Here is an 18652-nt window from a genome sequence, read left to right as displayed (position 1 = left end):
AAAGGCAACTGTAAATAAGCCATCTGTAGAGAAAGGTTTCGAAATGTGCAAATACTGTGCCTCACTGGTTCTTTAAAAAAGCTTTGGTTTTTTTATCTCAATACAAATTTCTGTGTAAATTGTTTGCAATATTATTCTCATGTATAATGCTGCATTGAATTGAACAAAAAATGTGTACAAGAGGAGAGAATTATCTGTAATTTATCAGTAAATGTAACAACAAATAATGCTCTTTTTGCAATACAAGTTAAAGTATTAGTTCATTACACTTAAAACAGTGTGGGGCAGTAAGAATAACACAAGAAGCGACTAATGAAAATAAATAATGATACTTCATGTTGAAGTGATTACAATATCACAAAGAGGCACAAACAGAATGCAACGCTACACGCTAAATACCCAAATACCTGTATCTATAACAAGACGTGTCTCTGTGGTAGTCTCTCTCTGGGAGCTTGTGCGAGCTTCTGAGTGCTTCACACTTCACTTGTGCTGGGTGTGTGGCTGCTTGTACACCCCCAGCTAAACATCTGACTGACAGCTCTGCTCTTCTTCTAGTGTTCAGGATAACACAAAGACTCCTCTAGAATCTGACATGAGCTGAAATGATGTTCAGTGTAAACACGGACGTTGACGGTAGCCGGGAGACACACACAGACAGAGGACTTGAAAGCGAGAGAGAGAGTGAAAGGGCAAAGGTCAACGTAAGAAAACAGACACAGTAGTTTACGAGACGCAGAACATGCAACATGTAGTTCAGCGCCAGATCGATCAATGCGTCCTGATGCGGGAACTTATCGATAAATGTCTGACTGTAATGGTTTAGACACATCAAATCAAATGTAACTTTTCATATTCTGGCAAATAATGCATTAATCAAAGTATTGTCTACGACTGGACAACCAAAACATAAATAAATAATAGAAAAGTCTGAAGAAGCGCTATTATTAATGTGCACCGTGGTAATCCAAAATCAAACTACTAAGACACAAAACTGCACAATGCCAGTTTACTGAACTGATCGAACAAAATGCATTTTGACATATGGTTCACAATTTCTAAGTTTGCCAATAATTTCATTCAATCAAGGGTAAATTCACACACATTCTGACCATCTGTTATTGATGTTTTCTTATACCATCCAAATGTCAACATCATCTATCATTCTACAGAAGTTTAAGGTGAAACTAACGCTGTTTTTTAATAATAGATGATACACATAATGATGGATGATTGATTCATTTAAATGTGTCATTTTGTCCATTTATACTAGCAGCGTAACATAGCTGATAGAATAAATGCATCTAAACATAGCAGAGCAACAAAGCCCAGCATAAACTGTTAAGCATGTGGGATAAAACATCACTCATATGACAATGAGAAAAGATCCATGTTCTCTTTCCAGACACAAAAAAAGACAATTAATATCCAGCAGCAGTCTGTTGGCCTGAAAACAAGCAGTGACAGGAAAGACCCCTTTACAACCCACCAAAAAAGCATAAGAAAACAAATCCAATTTACCTCTCAGGCAAGGTCTCCGGTTCTAATAAGAGTGAGCTGACCTGTCATTCCTATTGGAGTAGATTCCTCTCTCTCATATGTGCCACCTGGTATAAAATCCTTAGACTCTCTGTGTCATCAAGATGTAAAGCATGTGTGTAGCTCCTTAATGATGTGCCTTCTGGGGTCGGTTATCTCTTGGTGCATCCACACGCTCTTACTATCTCTGATATTCCCTCTCTCTCTCTGTCTCTCTGACTTACTCACACACTACAAACACTGGATCCCGCCGTCTGCCGCCTCCCACTCCTGCTTCTCTCCGCCCACTGCATGAATAATAAATAGCACTGTGTGCAAACCCCTCCCCCCTTTGAAACAAAATCCACACACACACACGTGCTCTCACACTACTCCATAACAAAACGTGTTCACACACAGAGGACGATACAAATATGCGCACATGACATATATATACATGTAACCGGGGCGACCGGGCCTCCCCCGCTCTGGCCGGCTGGAAGGGATTTAGTATTTCTCAGGCAGAGCTAGAAGACTCTCTCCTCCTCTTAGCTTTCTCTCTGAGCTTGACCCCTCCAATCTGACCCACGTCTCACCCTCGTGTATGACTGGACACACTTCTCTCGCCCCCGTCCGCCCTCCTGCCACTGACATATCAATACAATGTCATCAGCATGAAATTGGTAGCCGTATGTGCTTAGGGAAGCCTAATGTAGACAGAGATCAATAAATGCCAGTGCCAGCCAGGCAACGAGTGTGGGAAAAAGTTAAACGATAAAGACTTTTAAAGTGATAGTCCATCTAAAAAAATGAAAATTCTGTCATAATTTACCAGCTGTCTTACACAGAACACAAAATAAGATATTTTGAAGAATGTTGGTTACCGAACAACGGCAGTACCCATTCACTTCTATTGCATGGACACAAAACCAATGCAAGTCAATGGGTATCGCCGTTGTCCAGTTACCAAGATTTTTCTAAATATCTTCTTTTGTGTTCTGCAGAAGAAAGAAATTAAAGCTGATGTTAGTAAATCTTGCCACAAACGTAAAAACCAAGAACAGCAAAAAACAAGTGAATGACAGCATAATTCAAAGCAGCACCATTGACCTTGTGTCTCCAATGTTGGTTTGCAAATTGCAGGTATCTATATCTCTATAGCAACTAGTCGTGTTGAATTATGATAATAGGTCTCCTTTGTGCCTGTCTTTCAGCGGGAGTCAAGAACAAAGATAACAGTTAAACCGCTAATTTCTATGCAAAGCTCGATTAAACACCGTGTCAGCTTCTCTCGTCTGCTACACAAATAAAATAATGTCAAGATTAAACTGTGTGTGTTGCTGAACTGTTTTTGTCTGTGTCCTCAAAGCACGTTTAGAGCGAAGAGCAGAATGAGTTTCTCTTATTGTAAGGAATGTTTAGCATTTTTTCCCTTTCTTGTGACGTCTGTTGTGGGGGCTCATGTGTTGGCAGATGCAAAACAGAGGAAGACTAAATAAAAGATTTATTTCAGTCATGCGTGATTTTAATCGCTCAGTGGAAACAATGAGATGAACAAAAGAGACAGAACCAAATATAAACAAGCTCTGCCAGATTTATGCACGTGATCTGTCAGACAGATGCATTATAGGATTTATTATCAGTGGATGGATGGAGAAATTTAATTTTCACAGCAAAGAATGAAGAACTCAAATTTGAATTTATTTAAAGGGGTCATATGGCACGAATACATGTTTTTCTGTGCATTTGGTGTGTTATACGTTGCCCATGCATGTATTAGACACCTAAAATAGCAAAAATGTAAGTGTCGGAACAAAAGATGCATTCTATCTAAAAGCGAATGCTCACTCAGACCTGCCTGAAACACCTCGTGTAACCACACCCCCACAAATCTATGTCAGTTCGTGGTATGATTTGACAAAGTCCGCCCAAATGTATACGCTAGTAAGGTGGGCGTACCTGTCAGTACAATTGCTTTGGAACCCGATGTTCCAAATATGGTAAGAGGCGTTACATTTCCGTCACACGCTTGCAGTATTCGACCAATCACTATGCACTGGTTAACTGGCCAATCATAGCACACCTCGCTTTTCAGAGCGATGAGCTTTGTAAAAAATCTGCAAGTTTCAGAGAGGCGGGGCAAAGAGGAGATACAAACATGCAGGGTCTGTGGAAAATACAGCGTTTTTAACCTTAAATCGTGTATACACATTGCATTTCATCTAAAACAAACGATAATATTCGTTTTAGCCGTGTCATATGACCCCTTTAAAGAAGTAAATTTAAACTAAAATTAAATTCTAAGAAATTTCATTTAAAAACTGAAAGGATGTATTTGAATAATTTTAAAGAATTTTCCAAATCTCTCATAAACATGCCATCATCTATTACATTAGACAGGCTAACCAGGCTTTAAACGTACAAACATTTGACTTTGGTGGTTGTGAGAAGTAGGTTTGTCTAGTTCTTCTCCTGTTTTATCCACTGCAACCCCCAAAGAGAATAAACCTTAAAGGGATAGTTCACCCAAAAATAAAAATTATATCATCATTTATTCACCCTAGTGTCCATACAATGGAAGTCAATGGGGGCAAATGTTGTTTGGTTACCAACGTTCTTCAAAATATCTTCTTTTGTGTTCTGCAGAAGAAACAAGGTCATACAGGTTTGAAAAAATAAGAGGGTGAATAAATAATGACAGAATTTTCATTTTTAGGTAAACTATCCCTTTAACGAACCACTTTGAATAAACCCTTTTATAAAGCTCAAAAGAATATTTTTCCTGTAAAAGAATGTATACAAAGATTTCTAATGTGGGCATATTGTTCAAATACGTATTGTCCATGTACGATTAATGTGATTAAGGTTAGTGAGTGCAGCTTAATTCAGTAACTGGTTTTGAGGTTAAGAAACCTGTATTCATTTGATGTCAACATGAAAGGCCCAGAGCAAAGGCATTCCTGCCCCGTCACCGTTCCCTTGGCATACGGTCACAAAGGCCCGTCTTTCAATTGCATCAGGTGTAACACTAATTGCATTGTTTAAATATTTAAGCCAGCGCTCGACCAAACAGAGGCACAAAGGCAGAGAGACCGGGAGGAGTTTGAGTGAGAGGGGGTGGAAGACAGAGAGAGAAATGAAAGGAAAAGAAAGGGCAGCTGAATATGGCTGTATTTGAGAGAGACAGAAAGGTTGTTGTTTGTGCATCTCCAGAACAGAACGTGAGCTAGACAAAGACAACCGATAGTGGTGCATCATGGGTATGTGAGCAAAGTGAGGCATCCTTTTGTTGTTGGGAAAGATGCAACGGGACTAACTGCTTTCTTGTTTCTCTTTCCCAGCAATCAACGGGGCGGCTCATTAGCAGCTAACAAGAGGTCTGAAGAGCACATTTGGAGAGGCAGGCGCCTGCCAAGAATTTGAGAGAGGCCATGTATAAAAGCTGTCAGTAATGAGCTGAAACTGGTCCATGATAGTCCCACTGGAGTGAATCCCACTCTGACATGTTCAGTACTGTTTGGCATTGAGTAAACCACCGGCTTCTAACATCTTGTTTTTCCATCAACAATCAAACTGTTTGTATAGCCTAAGCAACATAATGGGCATAGTATAGATTTACTGTTAGTTATTCTTTAGCATTTTTTACACTATAGTGACCGAGCATGCTTGATGAGGGGAACTTGGCTGTGATCCCATTCTCAATGGGTGGACAGGTCAACAAATTGTTAAAGTCACATTATAGAACCATATTCAGGTGTACATTCCCCACAGTTCCTGCATCTCCCATCTTTTAATGTGACATATTATTTCCTCAGTCCGTGAGAACATTATACTTCCTAAATGAGCCGGTTACACCAACACAATAGAAATGTTTCTCACTTATAAATTAAAGTGCGTGTTTCCTTTTAATGGATGTCATCCATTCAAATGTTTTCAATCGTTCAAAAAGTTGTGTAATCATTAATCATTTATGCTGAACTGTTTCTTTAAACCCTACCAAGTGATGATGCCAAACAGACCTCTGATATAAATGTGATGTAAAGTATGTCCCAACTTCTCCTTGATCCTGTAAATGAGGAGCTCTTAGGAACAGCTGTTCCTTCGTTTACCAGGTCTGTGCCTTTCTAAACAAATTCTGTCTTATTCTGTCCAACCATCCATTGATCTGAAGACCCCTCTCCACTTATCCTGCTGTGTACAGAGCTGGTCAGAGGGTCAGATTAATGGTGGTCCTTCAGAACAGCTGCTGCCAAAGGCATTTATCTCGCCACTCTTGAGACAACTGTGTCTTTCTTCTCCGACTCAATTCACTCTCTTACTTAACAGCCACATAATGCTGGAAAATCAAAGCAAGAATAAAGAGAATTTCTATGACCCGAATAGCCATAAATTTTATCCGGATCAATACTATTGATTTGCTTCAACATATCCTGAAGCTCCTCAGGGCAGAGAATCACTTCCAAATAAAACTTCCGTCCTAGAATTTGTTGTGTGTAAAACCACAATATCTGTATAACACAATACTGTAAAGTTTAGAGTTTACATTAGAAATACAGCTAAAAAACTCAATTCATAGACTTTATAAGTTGCAAGTGTTTCATGAACAGGGTCATGACATCATCACTTATGTAAACCATTAAATAGTTGAAGGGTCAAAGGTTAGGCTCATGTGCCCAGTCCAACCACAGAACAGATGTCAGGTAGGCCACAGCCTTGGACATTAACACAATAACTCCAACAGCAGGGTACCTGGCTCTGTGACTTTTCCCAATAAGCCGCCGGCACATCCCTCGAGCAGGAACATACATAGAATCTGTAATTCAATAAAGGCCAAGAACAGCACGGCTGTTAGAGGTGTAAAATGTCAACGTGTTTGGATCTAAATGTTCTGGGTGAATTAGGCCGTTTCTCTGAAGGGTTATTTGAAAAACGTGCAAAGACAATATATAAGAGATGACTTATAGAGACTTAAAGAGGAATGAACTGGGGAGGAACAAATGACCTAAACTGAAATGATGCTACAGTCATGTAGATACAGTTTAAATTATTAGACTTGAATATGGACAACAACATGTCAGCCCAAAAAATATTGGTTGAAAATGTCTTCTTTCTTTTGCCATTAAATCAGTCTTTTTTATTTTTTTATTTTTACCATTTCACTATATTTATAATCATTTAACATTTTTATCTTTAAATAGTCTAGGGTTCTTTGGTTTTTTAAAAACATTGTCAAACTTGTGGGATGTGCAACTGTGTTTCATAAATTCTGACTTCTTTACAATGTTAAACGTGCTGTCTTCTCATGCTTGACATTGTCAACTTGTCAAAAAATGAGTTGGACGTAAGACGTATATTTCTGTGCTCGATACACTCCCCTAGCAATTGTATAGGTTTCGGAAAGTTTTTTTCAAACATGAAAATCCGTTTCGTAACAACTTTTCTTAGTCCCTTATTGGACAATTCTCCCGGCAAAGCATGTCCACACGTCAACCCGCCAGAGCCAGATGAAAGAGCATGTGCACGCTTCAACCATGGAGAGCAGGAGAATGAGTGTGTGCACACGTCAACCAGCTGGAGCAAGAGAGAGAGAGCACTGCGTTTGCGAAGTTCAGCTGTGTTTGTTTGTTCACTGCATTTCGGTGAGGAATGTTAGATAAACTGTGGATGTAACGCTGGATTTGGAGATCGTTTGAAACTGATAGATGGAGCCAGTGTTTCCCCTACCGTTACCTTAGGGGGGAGCCCCGACACGCGTCTAACACCTGAAAAGCAGATTAAAATATTGGGACATTTATGTTGATTATATTTTGCCGCTATATCTTCTAATATCTTTATTTCAATTCAATACTGTATGCTGTGATAATAATCATTCCAGCAATGATCATGATATTCAAACATTTATACCGCTACATGCCTGACCATGACTAAAGGGTACTGTTAGGCACAACTTCCTTCTATAAATATACTATGCCGTAGTAGATTGTATAAACTTTTATTGCAGGTTATTTGAGGTCTGTAACAATGATTAAAGAATTTGAAAAAGTAACACAAACAACTCAAGCAAATGTTTGTGTGAAAAAACTAACCACATATAAACCAATTTAGAATAAGCCACAGATCAGGGCCCTGAGCACACAGTGCTGGCTGAAGAATCAATTCTGGGTTTGACATCCAGTGTGTTAAGTCCTAGGGTCGTCCTTCATTTTAGCCCCCATACCTACTTACATCTGCACTAACAAAGGGCTGAATCGGAGTGTGTGTTAACAAAAGCCCTTCCATGCTTGTCGGTCAAACGGCGGCTGTCACGCGCAGGACCGTTTCACGCCCCTTGACCCCCCACCCCACCACACTACATGAGCTGCTTTCAACAGGAGGATGATTTCGTTTCTTCAGTTAATTGCTGGCGGGGCCCTGATCTGCCCTCAAGAAGTCTGTACGAGGAAGCTTTGGTCTCCCGCCAGCGCGCGGACACATATCCCCCAAACACACACACACAAACACAACCAACGTCTATGAATACAATGGGGCAAAGCAGCTGGACGGCAGAACCACAAGGCAGTCCTGCATACGTAATAACACAACCAAGACAAGCCATCTGTGCCATAAGCCATCAGAACATCTGCTTTAGATCAATAACAGGCAAAAATAAGGACAGTTTTATTTTCAGAAAATGTTCGATATCCATTGAAAGCTTCCTTTCTACAGTATAACTTAATGTGCGGTTTAGGCCTAAAACAGATCTGTTGCGTGTGGTCATTGTTAATGATGTAAGCTCCCAAGGGGCTCTATGGACACCTGTTATGGAGGAAAGCATTGAAACCTGTTCAAAGCTACAAATCGTTATAAAATGGTGTGATAAAAAATGTTCTATGCTAAAATGTAAATGGGTTTAATCTATCATGTACTCACCATCATGTCACCACAAAGCTGTATGACTTTCTATTCTATGCAGAACACAAAAGTGGATATTTTGAAAAAAAAAAAAAAACATTGGACTCCATTGACTTCCACTGTATAGACACAAAACCACTGAGACATTTCTCAAAATATCTTCTTTTGCTTCCACAGAAGAAAGAATCATAAACAGGACATGGCAATGAATAAATGAACTATCTCAGTCGACATCAATGAAGCATGGAAAGATTTCGCATTACAATTTGTACTGTATGTCTCTGGACAGTGTTGTCTCTCTCCGTACACTAATTAGGATAAATGAACGTATTACCGTTCTGGGACGGAAAAACACAACAGACACAGCATAAATAATTTGGAGTACACTAACTGAATACATACATACATTAATACTGAAAACTCAAATCTCATCAAAAAAAACCTTTGTGAAAACAGATACCTCGCACTTTTAGCAGCTTAAACAATAGAAAATAAACAAAACAAATTTCAAGCACAAGACAAACAACAGACAACAACGTCTTCACAGTTGCAGTGTCATTCCCGTCAGAGCCATGGGAAAACACAGGGTTAGAGATGCCACTGTTTGCAATAAGGTTATTAGATGCGTCAAATTACAGACACCCCCGTCTGTGAAACACCTGCAGGCATGGTTATTATTTCTAGGAACAAAACACTTGTGCCAAACCAAGGTTATCACATCTCTGCTAATTAGATGGAACGAATACAGGCTGAGATACCCATAAATTCTCAAAATACAATACAACACCTTCAAACGTACATTCAATGCTCATTTAAAGAAGCGGCTAACTTGTTAATTATTAGATTAAATGTGATTACAGGAAAGGGTTACTCCATCTCTACTGTAATATACAGGTTACTGTGTTTCTGTGGATTTGAGGTCAGACACTGAATCTGACCTACATGTAACATGCAGAGAGAAACTTGGGTGTGAGGAGTATTCCTAGACATTAATCCATTCTGTCATGTCATTTTAAACTTAAAGGAACAGTTCAGCCCAAAATTGTAATTCTGTCATCATTTACTTGTGTGTTATACTTGTGTTTTTCTCAAGTTGTTCCAAATCTGTAAAAATGTATTTGTCCTGAAAAAACAGAGAAAGATATTTGGAAGAATGCTTGTAACCAAAGAGTTCTTGGCCACCATTGACTATCATAGTAGGAAAAATGTCTTTGTTCTGTTGAACACACACCAAAAAATGTTTATTTTGAAGAATAAAAAGCAAACAGTTCTGTGGCACTTTTGACTACCATTGTCATTTGTCCTACTATGGTAGTAAATGGTGGACAAGAACTGTTTGGAACAACAAAATGATACAAATTTGGAACAACTCGAGGGTGGGTGTAATGATGACAGAATTTTCATTTTTGGGTGGAGTATCCCTTTAAGTTTACTCTTAGATTAATACATTCAACGTTGGTGTTAAATGTGCTTTTCCTCTGGTGGAGACTTTTCCATTTTCTCTTACAGAGCCACATTAAACTTGAGCATGATGGAGGGTGACATTCAGGAAACAGATATTGAATACAGCGCTGTAAAAGCCCCATCAATAGAGTAATCACGCTCCATTCGAAACGCATAGAAACATACAGTGCCATATATATCATGTATTGGTGGTGACATAAATCTTTTATGGGTTCCCCTCCCCCAGGTAAGCTCTACCCCTTCATCTTGTGCATCTTACATCCCGGCGAGCAACGTGCTGAGCCATTTTTCACTTAATGTTCCATGCACTCCTCCAATCTGAACCAATGGTGCATTAGGTTATAAGCACCGGAACTACAGTCACCCACATAAAAACTGAAAGGCACTGGCTGTTATGACCTTCGGAACAGCTGTGGTGACACTGACCTTTAGGTTACGGCCCCGGAGAAAAACAAATAAACTGTGTGTGTCGTAACCTAGCAAACAGAAAGAGCCATCTTTGTCATCTACCGGCAATCACAGTGACAAACGGATCTACTGACATGCCTTGAAAGGAGACGCTAGACTAATTAAAAGCAATGCCAGGACAAGGGATATGAGAAATAAAATGAATAAGAAACCGAGATGGTTTGATGGACACCCCGACATTATCAAAGCCTCCTTTCTTGACCTTTGCAAAGATTAGCCATTTAGCAATGCTCAGGATATAGGACTGTCTAAACACATTAGCCGCTAGCCCATGGTGACCCAATTAAAACATCATAAAAGCGGAGCTGCACCGCTAAACAATGTAACCGACGTGATTGAACTGGCCTTTTTTGGCCTAAGGTCAATATTAGCTTGGACACAGACAAGCAAACAATGAAACAAGCTACCACAAGAGGATGATTTAGTTTTTTATTGTTGCTTATTTGCTATATGCAAGTAAAACATCTTAGCATGGCGTTTTTACAGACATGAGATATTTACAATAAATTGTGGTGTCTTTATGAAGTATAGCACATTATGTGGCCTCTGGGTAACGTATGGTATTATAGCATAAATATGACAACAAAGTCAGTGAGCTGCTCTTTGTAGACTAATGAGTCAAGGAAAGACAAATGCTTATGGTTTATCAGGCTAATTAAAAATTAAACAACATGGAATCCACTAAAACTTTTGCCATAAGCTACTCATATAAATAATTGAAATTCATCGTGAAATCATCCTTAACCTTTTCCATACATGAATTCTAAAAACATTTCCCAACTGATGATTCATTATAACTATAAGATTTACCATTTATCATAAATTGTATTGATTTATAAAAACCGTTACTTGATGGTTTCTTTAACCAAATTAGTGAGAGCTGTCGTCTCAGAGGCTGGAAACTTTCCAGTTCACACTACTGAGTGTGCTTTGTGTTGCCTGTGTTCTCGCTCTCTAACCACTTTCTGTGCAGCGTGATGTAGAGATGGGACCTTGTGCAATTTGGCTGGTTTTCCCCAAAAAACTCACAGCATACATCTGGCACATGAAAGCTGTGCTGTCTGATCATTGAGCAGTAATCACTGAGGTGAATTGAGACTTGAAATGATTTGCACATAAACGGACTATATGGAACCTAGAGACGGTAAAAGCAGCAGACAATATTCCACAACAAATCAGTCTTAATGCTGTGGCTAATGCAAAAAAAGTTTATTTACTTATTGTCTAGCAGTTGAAGATCGTCTAGTCGATTATTATTTCAAAACCTCTCCTGATAACCCACACACATACACATTTGTTACACTATCTGTTATACTATGTGACTTTCCATTAAGTTCAACGGCTATTAAACTGACGTAATGATACTTTTGGTTTACTTTATTATGAATACTAAGCTGATTTGCTCGCGGTGATTGTTGCCTGGTATGCAGTGTAAGTCAGATTTTTAGGTTCTGTATTCACAATATTTTTGTGGGTAGATTTGGTCCTTAGATTGTCAGCACATGACCACACACACACACGCACGCACGCGCACACGCACGCACGCACGCACGCACGCACACACGCACGCACGCACACACGCACGCACACACGCACGCACGCACACACGCACTCTCTATTTTTATCTTTCTTATAGTATTACTTGCTGACATAAAAAAAACATCTACAATAATAAATGCATCTCTAACCATGACCTCTATGTAATCATCATGCCTACCACATCACAATATTTAGCACATTACCCAAAACACTTTACTGTACCAATCTGGCCAAACCAAAAAGAAACATCAGATCGTTTTCTTCATTTTTTATCTTACCAATCATTCCCTCCCTTTTATGTCAATCTGATCCCCCACTCTTTATTTCTCTCTTTCTTGGCCCACTTTTTTCTTAACAATAGACACAATCGGGCGTCCCCTGAGGGCCCAGGAGGCTGAGTTTAAATATCAAAAGCCCACAATGGAATCCAAGAAGCTGCTCACCCCTGTCCCCCACTGTCCATCTGCTTGTAACGGGAGAAATTAGGGGAGATGGAGAGAGCGCGAGAGAGAAATGACATGTTTGCATCAACGCAGAGGCAGACTTTCGTCTCTTGTCCCTTTCCTGCCTATTTCTCATTGTTTTAAACAGCTCAGTCGTGCTCCTCGCCGTCAGCTGTCAAATGATACTCGTCCAGCGTGACTCCAACCCCCCAAAACACCACCATCCCTCCCTCCCCAGATACACATACAAACACACGACACATGAGGACAAAGTATTTTCTTTTTTTCCGACACCTCCCTCCCCTGAAGCCCTCAGGCTCGGGTTTCCCAAAAGGAATGAGTCTTCATTTTTTCACATCATTTTGTTCTGTGGCTGACTGAACGACACAGATACAGAACGCACAATCTCTTGGTAATTGCAGGGTGGCTGTACAATACCGTTGACATAAATAAAGAATAATATGTCTAATATCCTTGAGCTGTATGTCCCAAGCGACTTAACGTCATTCCATCTGAAACCACACTAATAAGAACACAGTGGCCAATTTCAGCTGTCAGACAGTTCTAAAGCAGGTTAAATGAGTGTTTTTTGTTCCTAACCATATCACGCGCACCTGGAAGTAAGTTATGACAAAACCTCTTCTCATACCCTGACCCCAATCGCTGTCTATAAGATGGCTTGTTATTTATAATTAAGTTCAACAAAAAAATATCTTATTATTGGAGGTTAATTCTATACATAATTTTTAAAATAAAATTTTTCAATTTAAAAAAACTACTATTTGCTACTCACTCAACAACCTGAATACACTTTTTCTGTGCTTTTTATAGATTGTGCCATAGTTTCAAAACCCAGCGATGAATGTGACAGTCCTATTAAACTATGCCAGATTGTTTCCCATTCCTTGCGTAATCCGACGTAGTTTCACATGACCACACCTAACTAACACACAGGGGAAATGACATAGCTCAAGATATCCATCCCTGTGGCAAAATCTTAGCTTGTTTGTCATTTTCTTCATTGTTTGGGACGACAGGTGTTTTCAACTAGCCAGTTTTTGAAGGGAGATTCCAGGGCTTGCTGGCTGTCTGTGATCCCATGGGATACAAGTATCTAATGATGACCCCACCACCACCACCACCCTTGAACAAGCTGTGATGTGAAAATGTGTCATATAAGAAGATGACTCCATTACTAAATTTGAACAGAGGGTTATTGATTTTCTATTAGGCTAACTTATGTCATCTTTAATCTGTTAAAGAACGATTTTACCAGATGGTTTTGAATATAGCTATTTGATGCAGAACAAATATTTTAATTCTGTCATTTTTCTCACTAATTCTCATTCAAACCTAACAGTATGTAATATGTCCCACCAAATCGGATACATTTGGAATCTGTGAACTGCAACAAAGGTTCACAAATTCTAGTTAATGGTTACCAATCTCATCTAGTGTGCACCATGCATTCTCCAGCTTTTTGTGAGGTTGGGACCTCAAACATCTGTCATTCAATGACTTTTAATGGTTTTCAGCCTACAGAGCAGCTCCCAACAAGACTTCAATAGAGCCATGGGGTCTGAACTGTAGCTTTAAAGAAAAGAAATCTTTATATAAAGATTTCCTGCTTTCAGCCATTAACAATACAGTAAATGAAACACTAAAACAAGATCAAAGAGATCTTCTAACCTTTTTCGAATCATGTTTGCTATGTACAATGTTACTCTTGTGTCAACATGTGTGATTAAAGAACTTCTCTGAATGATCTTTTGTTGGTCAGCAAACAATGATGTTGCAGACTACGGGGGGACTTCTATCTGCCTAAAAATCTATCTGCCTAAAAAAATTGACAATCAAAGGATAACCAGGGAGTGCTTAAAGCATTGAACAGTTTAAAGGCACTGTATATCATAAAAGCATCAATTGCTTTCAGATTAAATGCATAAATTGAATGAAAAATGTAACTCGCACACGATTCTGATTATGTCACATAAGTTGATTAGTCTCATCACTGTGCTCACAATTCATGTCACAGACAATATTTGTAGTGCTATCCATGCTTCATTTATGCAATTAATCTATTACAGCAGTTCCTTAGGGGGAACTGTGCCCCTGATGCATACGAATGACCCAGCGCTTCAGAAGCCTCTGCAGGTGCAGATGAGACACATGGGTTCACAGGCACCATGTGCATCCTCCTCAAAGTCACCGTCAGAGACAGCGCAGCTATATAAGGAAGCCAATGACTAATAGATTATGAACGCACCCAAAACTGACCTCGAATGCATATTATTACATTTTATGCACGTGTGTAACTCAAAACACATCATACTGATGACCATCCTAACAACAGATTATAGGCCACCATGCTAAAAATGAGGAGTAAAATACTTGATGCACTACAACCTGCAAAGCTTTGATGTTATACATCAAAAAACAGAGTCATAAAAAGTCATTGTTGGAAAGGCAGAGGCGAGCACTACCACAGATCAAACAGAACATGATAGGATTTCTGATATAGCACGTTGGGTGAGGCTGTGACGCTTGCAAATAATTATAGACAATGTTGTACATTTAAGGATGTCTTCGGATATTTAACTACTGAGCTATAATTAAATATACTGTATGTGCATCAGACTGGAAGAGCTTAATAAGGATTCAACATTGAGCCAGGAATCGAGATGCATGGGTTACTTCATGATCTAATGAAATTAATCAACAATTTCTGCTGGCTCATGACAGTGACATAACGCAGACCATGAACATCTATCAGTTGCAATTCTGTGCACTTCCTAATCTAACTATCAAAGTCCACATTTATAAGGGCTCCAATGTATCCAGCAAGTTGTTTTTGTACTGCGAAAAAATCAATTGAGATGCAGCTAGTCATCTGCCCTTCCTGTTCTACTCCTGCCTGAAATCTGTAACTATCAATTGGCTTGACTCAGCTGAACCCAGACGAAGAGCACTTCAGGGGCTATAACAATCTTCTATTAGAGATCCATCGAAGCACAGACATACAGCCCTGGAGCTGTCTCCCAAAACACACGGCTCCCAAATAAACCCAACCTCAAACATGAAAGACACAAATATGGCAGTGCCTGATAAAGCCCTGCCTCCCTGCATCATCTATGGTTAGTCACATATCAGAGTTTGTCCTACCACTATGCAACAGCACAAATGGGCACTGGGCCAGACTCTTATGGTCCGCTCTTCCAGACTCAGCTCTCTCACTGCCTCACCCCCCCCCCCCCTTACAGAAAGCTGCTGTTTAATAGCTATAAATAGCGATCTGGAAACAATAGCCAGAGAACTAAAAGGTGAACCTATCGCTGTAGTGTGGGAAACCTGAGAGATGGTGAATTTGAGCTATGGAGGTGGGGAAAAGTGGGAATGTTATTGTAAGAACGGAATGATACATGCGAGACTGATCTGTGTCACGTCTTGGCCTTATTTCAATGCAAAAAAAGTCATTAGAGACACCTATTATGTAGAAAGTGAATCTGTCTTTCTAAATAACTAAATAAACCAGATGAATCTTCCAGGTATGCAAGCCAAGAGGAGGTATTTACATTCATTTGACTAAAATGAGGGTTTGTTCTCATTTAAAGTTTCCTTTAGTGGCAGAAGGGTCCAGAAGAGAATAGCAGGTTTCTCTAATGCGATTTTAATTGCACGCTCAGTGTGAGCATCCACAGGGTTGCTTCATCAACATGTTGCCAAATAAAAGGATTTCTTCAAAATTTGCCATATGGCAGAAATACCTCTGTAGGTAAAGGGGGTGGAGTGTTTATGGCCAAACCTCTTGTTTAGTTTCTCTAAAAACACTTGCTTATTAATTGTCATAATATAACTTGCTTGGCTACCAATATTTGGCATCATTACCTTACAACAATATAACAAGAATATAATCTTATCCAGCCTAGCAAGCAATGGAAAGCGAGAAAGTGGGAAATGGAAAGTAAGTGGAATATCAGCATCTAGTGGTGAATTTAAGTAACTGCAATTTAGGAAAGATCTTGAACTACTGCAGAAGTGCTTTGGTTGGATCCAAAAGGTACAACCTACCTTATTAAAATTACATCAGAGATGCCATAATACATGCACTGATATTACATCATATTTTGATTCAATCTCTTCTTCACTTTGTGAAGTACCATACTTCTTTCACTCAGTTAAAATGCAAAGGAAAGCTATTTATAACAGTGAGAAATCTAACATTTAATTTCATTCCGTTTAAAATTCATTAATGTGCTCTCTGCATTCCATCAATTATGGTTGCCTGGATGCCAAAAGACTGGACAACGCAGATCACATTTCACAAACTGCTGAGTTAGTGCTCTATGGAATACTTGCATGAATGATTGGAACACAATAAGACAAAGCCTGCTGAATAGAGGAATGACATGTACATCTCTGGGTCATTCCGATCATGGTTCAGCTCGGTGGGAACATGGGCACAGGCCAGGTCACATGGCCACAGATATTATCTGATGTGGGCAGCTTTGCATCTTTAATTCATGATGGAAAGAAATGAGTTTGGTAGGTAGGTTAATTCAGCTGCTTTGAGAATTATAAATGGAAACCTAACCTTTGCAGGCCCACATACATGTAGAGTTAAAGTCAAAAGGAAATTTCTTTAAGCCAAATAAGAGTGTCAGAATAATACTCATCAGTTAAGACTATTAAACGGAGCTGTACTTCCCTTTATCCACAAGGACATATGGGTAAAGATAGACGGATGGACATAAGGATGGGCAGAGTTCTGACTGGATGAGATTAAGGCCTACAACATTTCATCCTGTCTGTTACATCATGTCCAATATAAAATACAATAAAATAATAATGCATACTGTTTATTTGTGAATAATAGAACGCCAAAATTATCATATTAAACACCATCATCATAAAACTTGTCAGTTTACACAGGCCAAACCCACACATCCTCATCATGCACTAAAACGCAAAATTTACCGACCAAAAGTGACAAGAATATTACCGTTAAAACAAAACACGGCACCAAATAAGTATTCTCTTCAAACTATATCCTCGATCTTAAACGATGTGCATTGAAAAACAGACCTAAATTGGTGGGGCGATGATAGTTTCAGTCCTTACAGCATCTTTGACCAACATGCAGCTGCGTCGGCCTCGAAACCAAATAACTGAACCTAATCGCCGTAGTTAATAAGATATCAACATTTAACAGCTAGTGCCTCTGAGTGAATATGGGTTTATATATATATATATCTGCCATTTTGTCAGATGCTGTCAGTATCTTTCTTTTAAAAAGGCTGTCGTCATTTGCGCAGAGCAGGAGAAACAAGACCGCATCACTCGGAGATGCGCAGAGAGGCTGAAACACACGAGGATTACACGACTCGTGTTTACTGAGGCAGCAGCAGTATTAAAGACAGCTCAAATCTAGTCTTTTCTATCGGCCACAGGTCTGCTATTATCTCCTGTGCTTCTGAATCGCATCAAACCCGACAGAGTTGTGATAGCGTTTTCTCGCTTACCTGTGTTGCTACTGGTTCAACCACATATGATGCGGTCCGGTTCTCCCACACGCGCAGTGCATTCAGGGGCTCTCGGGTAATGCGGTAGAAGGTTGGTAATATCCTCCCCTTGCTTCGCGCTGTCCGTGAGTCCGTTTCAGCAGAGCGCGCACACGTTTCCCACGCTCGCTCCTGTCTGTAGGAAAGTGTGATTCGGGATAGGGAGCGCCTCCGAATACAGCTGGACAGGTGTTCTGGAAGCGCGCGATCATCTGCATTTATGCTGCACTTGAACAACGTCACAGAAATGAAGCGGTCGTTGTAAATCACGCGATTAATGCATTTATGAACAAGAAAAACACAATAAGAACAAGAGCATAATCTTAGTGTATATTTGGGATTATATAAACATTACATTTACATAGTGTAAAGGCATAGACAAACAGATAACGTAGCCTATACAACTAGTTTTGTGTAGACGTTAAGTGCACACAAACACTTTGATGGGACAGGGCCTTAATCATCGATCTGCTTGACAATTCATACTTAATCTTAATATTAAGACATTAAAAGTAATTAAATCTACAATATGATTTGTAACATGTTAATAGTGTTGAAGTATTATTATTTTTGGAAGTTTATAAATTGGGAAAACAATATCCAAATCTATTCAGAGGATAATTTAAGGGACCTGTAGTTTTCTTTAGTAAAACTCAATTAAGATCTCAAGTGTGAGCAGTGGTTGGATGTGCTTTGCTTCCTATATCAATATGAGCAGATTAGATTTAGAATATTTACTAAATACTTTAAAGTAACCATTAACCTTGGGAA

The 18652-nt window shown here is 39.3% G+C and overlaps 1 protein-coding gene across 19 annotated transcripts in view; it reads right to left on the bottom strand.

The window, feature by feature from the left end:
• nfasca (neurofascin homolog (chicken) a) overlaps window positions 1-18075 on the bottom strand; it is a 66100-nt gene extending 48025 nt beyond the window's left edge. For 8 of the 19 annotated variants that reach the window (XM_057361427.1, XM_057361431.1, XM_057361432.1 and 5 more), the window contains exon 1: window positions 17843-18073. The gene's annotated coding sequence lies outside the window, so the exon portion shown is untranslated. Of the gene's footprint in view, window positions 1-1521; window positions 1760-17842 lie in introns of those variants that run through there. The other 11 variants (XM_057361440.1, XM_057361441.1, XM_057361442.1 and 8 more) reach the window with 5 other exon arrangements.
• Between the last annotated feature and the right edge of the window lie 577 nt (window positions 18076-18652).

The sequence above is a fragment of the Triplophysa rosa genome, linkage group LG20 (genome assembly GCF_024868665.1).
Source record: "Triplophysa rosa linkage group LG20, Trosa_1v2, whole genome shotgun sequence".
In the NCBI taxonomy this organism is placed as follows: domain Eukaryota; kingdom Metazoa; phylum Chordata; class Actinopteri; order Cypriniformes; family Nemacheilidae; genus Triplophysa; species Triplophysa rosa.
The sequence above is the reverse complement of the archived record's forward strand: the minus strand, read 5'-3'. Positions and strand labels throughout refer to the sequence as shown.